The sequence below is a fragment of the Xyrauchen texanus genome, chromosome 7 (genome assembly GCF_025860055.1).
Source record: "Xyrauchen texanus isolate HMW12.3.18 chromosome 7, RBS_HiC_50CHRs, whole genome shotgun sequence".
Taxonomy (NCBI): domain Eukaryota; kingdom Metazoa; phylum Chordata; class Actinopteri; order Cypriniformes; family Catostomidae; genus Xyrauchen; species Xyrauchen texanus.
The window spans coordinates 50,931,255-50,938,176 of record NC_068282.1 but is presented as its reverse complement, the minus strand read 5'-3'; positions in this window follow the sequence as shown (position 1 = coordinate 50,938,176).

The window sequence follows — 6,922 nt, the reverse complement described above, 5'->3', positions numbered from 1 at the left end:
CAGAAGATGATGATGATGATGAAGATGATGAATATGATCAGAAGATGATGAAGATGATGATGATGAAGATGATGAAGATGATCAGAAGATGATGAAGATGAAGATGATCAGAAGATGATGATGATGAAGATGATGATGATGATGATGATGATGAAGATGAAGATGATCAGAAGATGATGATGATGAAGATGATGATGATGATGAAGATGATCAGAAGATGATGAAGATCAGATGATGATGATGAAGATGAAGATGATCAGAAGATGATGAAGATGAAGATGATCAGAAGATGATGATGATGAAGATGAAGATGATGAAGATGATCAGAAGATGATGAAGATGAAGATGATCAGAAGATGATGAAGATCAGAAGATGATGATGTAGGTGATGAAGATGATGATGAAGATGATCAGAAGATGATGATGATGAAGATGATCAGAAGATGATGAAGATCAGAAGATGATGATGAAGGTGATGAAGATGATGATGAAGGTGATGAAGATGATGATGAAGATGATGATGATCAGAAGATGATCAGAAGATGATGAAGATCAGAAGATGATGATGAAGGTGATCAGAAGATGATGATGAAGATGATCAGAATATGATGAAGATGATGATGATGAAGATGATCAGAAGATGATGAAGATCAGAAGATGATGATGAAGGTGATCAGAAGATGATGATGAAGATGATCAGAATATGATGAAGATGATGATGATGAAGATGATCAGAAGATGATGAAGATCAGAAGATGATGATGAATATGATCAGAAGATGATGATGTAGGTGATGAAGATGATGATGATGATGATCAGAAGATGATGATGAAGGTGATGAAGATGATGATGAAGATGATGATGATCAGAAGATGATCAGAATATGATGAAGATGATGATGATGAAGATGATCAGAAGATGATGAAGATCAGAAGATGATGATGAAGGTGATGAAGATGATGATGAAGATGATGATGATCAGAAGATGATCAGAATATGATGAAGATGATGATGATGAAGATGATCAGAAGATGATGAAGATCAGAAGATGATGATGAAGGTGATGAAGATGATGATGAAGATGATGATGATCAGAAGATGATCAGAAGATGATGATGAAGATGATGATGATCAGAAGATGATCAGAATATGATGAAGATGATGATGATGAAGATGATCAGAAGATGATGAAGATCAGAAGATGATGATGAAGGTGATGAAGATGATGATGAAGATGATGATGATCAGAAGATGATCAGAATATGATGAAGATGATGATGATCAGAAGATGATGATGAAGGTGATCAGAAGATGATGATGAAGATGATCAGAAGATGATGATGAAGATGATCAGAAGATGATGAATATGATCAGAAGATGATGAAGATCAGAAGATGATGATGAAGATCAGATGATGATGATGAAGATGATCAGAAGATGATGATGATGAAGATGATGATGAAGATCAGATGATGATGATGAAGATGATCAGAAGATGATGATGATGAAGATGATCAGAAGATGATGAAGATCAGAAGATGATGATGAAGATCAGATGATGATGATGAAGATGATCAGAAGATGATGATGATGAAGATGATCAGAAGATGATGAAGATCAGAAGATGATGATGAAGATGATCAGAAGATGATGATGATGAAGATGATCAGAAGATGATGATGATGAAGATGATCAGAAGATGATGAAGATCAGAAGATGATGATGAAGATGATCAGAAGATGATGATGATGAAGATGATCAGAAGATGATGAAGATCAGAAGATGATGATGAAGATGATCAGAAGATGATGAAGATCAGAAGATGATGATGAAGATGATCAGAAGATGATGAAGATCAGAAGATGATGATGAAGATGATCAGAAGATGATGAATATGATCAGAAGATGATGAAGATCAGATGATGATGATGAAGATGATCAGAAGATGATGAAGATGAAGATGATCAGAAGATGATGAAGATCAGAAGATGATGATGTAGGTGATGAAGATGATGATGAAGGTGATCAGAAGATGATGAAGATGATGATGTAGGTGATGAAGATGATGATGTAGGTGATGAAGATGATGATGAAGATGATCAGAAGATGATGATGAAGATGATCAGAAGATGATGATGAAGGTGATGAAGATGATGATGAAAATGATGATGATCAGAAGATGATCAGAATATGATGAAGATGATGATGATGAAGATGATCAGAAGATGATGATGAAGATGATCAGAAGATGATGATGAAGATGATCAGAAGATGATGATGAAGGTGATGAAGATGATGATGAAGATGATGATGATCAGAAGATGATCAGAATATGATGAAGATGATGATGATGAAGATGATCAGAAGATGATGAAGATCAGAAGATGATGATGAAGGTGATCAGAAGATGATGATGAAGATGATCAGAAGATGATGAATATGATCAGAAGATGATGATGATGAAGATGATCAGAAGATGATGATGATGAAGATGATCAGAAGATGATGATGAAGGTGATGAAGATGATGATGAAGATGATGATGATCAGAAGATGATCAGAATATGATGAAGATGATGATGATGAAGATGATCAGAAGATGATGAATATGATCAGAAGATGATGATGATGAAGATGATCAGAAGATGATGATGAAGGTGATGAAGATGATGATGAAGATGATGATGATCAGAAGATGATCAGAATATGATGAAGATGATGATGATGAAGATGATCAGAAGATGATGAAGATCAGAAGATGATGATGAAGGTGATGAAGATGATGATGAAGATGATCAGAAGATGATGAATATGATCAGAAGATGATGATGATGAAGATGATCAGAAGATGATGATGATGAAGATGATCAGAAGATGATGATGTAGGTGATGAAGATGATGATGAAGATGATCAGAAGATGATGAAGATCAGAAGATGATGATGTAGGTGATGAAGATGATGATGAAGATGATCAGAAGATGATGATGAAGATGATGATGATCAGAAGATGATGAAGATCAGAAGATGATGATGTAGGTGATGAAGATGATGATGAAGATGATGATGATGAAGATGATCAGAAGATGATGAAGATCAGAAGATGATGATGTAGGTGATGAAGATGATGATGAAGATGATGAAGATCAGAAGATGATGAAGATCAGAAGATGATGATGTAGGTAATGAAGATGATGATGAAGATGATGATGATGAAGATGATCAGAAGATGATGAAGATCAGAAGATGATGATGTAGGTGATGAAGATGATGATGAAGATGATCAGAAGATGATGAAGATCAGAAGATGATGATGTAGGTGATGAAGATGATGATGAAGATGATGATGATCAGAAGATGATCAGAATATGATGAAGATGATCAGAAGATGATGAAGATCAGAAGATGATGATGAAGATGATCAGAAGATGATGAAGATCAGAAGATGATGATGAAGATGATCAGAAGATGATGAATATGATCAGAAGATGATGAAGATCAGATGATGATGATGAAGATGATCAGAAGATGATGATGATGAAGATGATCAGAAGATGATGAAGATCAGAAGATGATGATGTAGGTGATGAAGATGATGATGAAGATGATGAAGATCAGAAGATGATGATGTAGGTGATGAAGATGATGATGAAGATGATGAAGATCAGAAGATGATGATGTAGGTGATGAAGATGATGATGAAGATGATCAGATATCTCTTGACTGTAAATGAAGGTTTAACAGTAAACTGAAGCAGAAGTTTTTGAGTTCTCTCTCAGTTCTCAGGTGTTTATATGCTTACATATATATATAAGTCTATTTAATAACTGACCTAGAATCAGGTATAATCGTCTTTATTGAAGCTGTTACTGTATGACTTAAATTGAGTCCAATCAGTTCAAATTATTCAGTGGCAACAACAATATTCAAATAGCAAATCTGAGTTACGTCTACTTGCATGTCGTTACCTTAACTTAAATAGTTCAATTCAATCTATATGATCAACAAGTGAAGTGAGCTTCATTACACACATTATTGGAGGCAACATTACTGAATTAAATTGAGTAAAGTCAACTTATTTGGGTTTTCAGTGTTGACCTCTCTTCAGTCCATCTCGCTTCCCTGTGTTTGACCAAACCCAAACGACTGATGTCAAACGAGCCGCTTTTAAAGCAATATCTCCAAATACATAATATGCCATTATAAAAATGATTCTATTCTATTATTATTTTATATTGATCAGGTTTAATTTTTGCTATTGTGTAAAGTCTCATCAACTAATGTGTTATTAACAATATTATTGATTCCAGTCACAGATTAAATAAACATGTCATGAATGAAATTCTATGAACTTAAAACCCTTCCCTCCGAACACCCATTTCTATTATAGCACTGATGCCTCACGACCTTCCCAAAAGCAGTAATGACCTCCCCCAGTGTCTGCTGTTAGGGGGGTGTAGTCTCGTCACCTAATAAAAGCATCAGATATTTTCCATCTCTCTTCTCACGAATGTCAGCAGCTCGTGGTCGTCTCTCGCCGGTGGTTAACAAGCATCAGAAAACCACAAAGATTCAGAGCGAGACAAACCATGAGAGTTTCAGGTGGTGGTGACCCGAGAGTGTCTGACATCATCACACCCACCAAAACACCAAACCAACACATCCAGAGTGTCCGGTGGCGTTCAGCACATTCACGAGACCATTTCAAACCAAACAAACGTCTTCTGTCATGTTTTGTCTAAACACTTGCTTTGATATTTAAAAATCTGTGTGTATAAACACGAGTGTGTCAGTGTCGTCCCCCTGACAGCAGAGGAGGAGGTGAAAGATCATCTCACACTGCAAACCAGCGTCTGAAAGGAAATCATCATCAGTGTTTAATTTCAGCTTCATCTCTCACCTTTTTAAGGTCCATGTTCAATTTCTTCTTGCCTCTACAGAAGCCTTTTACTGCAAAAAGAGAGAATCCACCCGTTTAAATGACACATGAAATACATTCATTTACTTCTGTATGATATTCTAAAGATGTTTGATGCAACATCCACACAACATCCACACAACATCCACACAACATCCACACAACATCAACACAACATCCACACAACATCCACACAACATCCACACAACATCAACACAACATCCACACAACATCAACACAACATCCACACAACATCCACACAACATCAACACAACATCCACACAACATCAACACAACATCCACACAACATCAACACAACATCCACACAACATCCACACAACATCCACACAACATCCACACAACATCAACACAACATCCACACAACATCAACACAACATCCACACAACATCCACACAACATCCACACAGCATCAACACAGCATCAACACAACATCCACACAACATCAACACAACATCCACACAACATCCACACAACATCCACACAGCATCAACACAGCATCAACACAACATCCACACAACATCCACACAACATCCACACAACATCAACACAACATCCACACAACATCCACACAACATCAACACAACATCCACATAACATCAACACAACATCCACACAACATCCACACAACATCAACACAACATCCACACAACATCCACACAACATCCACACAACATCAACACAACATCCACACAACATCAACACAACATCCACACAACATCCACACAACATCCACACAACATCAACACAACATCCACACAACATCAACACAACATCCACACAACATCCACACAACATCCACACAACATCCACACAACATCAACACAACATCCACACAACATCAACACAACATCCACACAACATCCACACAACATCAACACAACATCCACACAACATCAACACAACATCCACACAACATCAACACAACATCCACACAACATCCACACAACATCCACACAACATCAACACAACATCCACACAACATCCACACAACATCCACACAACATCAACACAACATCAACACAACATCCACACAACATCAACACAACATCCACACAACATCCACACAACATCCACACAACATCCACACAGCATCAACACAACATCCACACAACATCCACACAACATCAACACAACATCCACACAACATCCACACAACATCAACACAACATCCACACAACATCCACACAACATCCACACAACATCAACACAACATCCACACAACATCAACACAACATCCACACAACATCCACACAACATCCACACAACATCCACACAGCATCAACACAGCATCAACACAACATCCACACAATATCCACACAGCATCAACACAGCATCAACACAACATCCACACAACATCCACACAACATCAACACAACATCCACACAGCATCAACACAACATCCACACAACATCCACACAACATCAACACAACATCCACACAACATCAACACAACATCAACACAACATCCACACAACATCAACACAACATCCACACAACATCCACACAACATCAACACAACATCCACACAACATCCACACAACATCAACACAACATCCACACAACATCAACACAACATCCACACAACATCAACACAACATCCACACAACATCCACACAACATCCACACAGCATCAACACAGCATCAACACAACATCCACACAACATCCACACAGCATCAACACAGCATCAACACAACATCCACACAACATCCACACAACATCAACACAACATCCACACAACATCAACACAACATCCACACAACATCCACACAACATCCACACAACATCCACACAGCATCAACACAGCATCAACACAACATCCACACAACATCCACACAGCATCAACACAACATCAACACAACATCAACACAACATCCACACAACATCAACACAACATCCACACAGCATCAACACAACATCCACACAACATCCACACAACATCAACACAACATCAACACAGCATCCACACAGCATCCACACAGCATCCA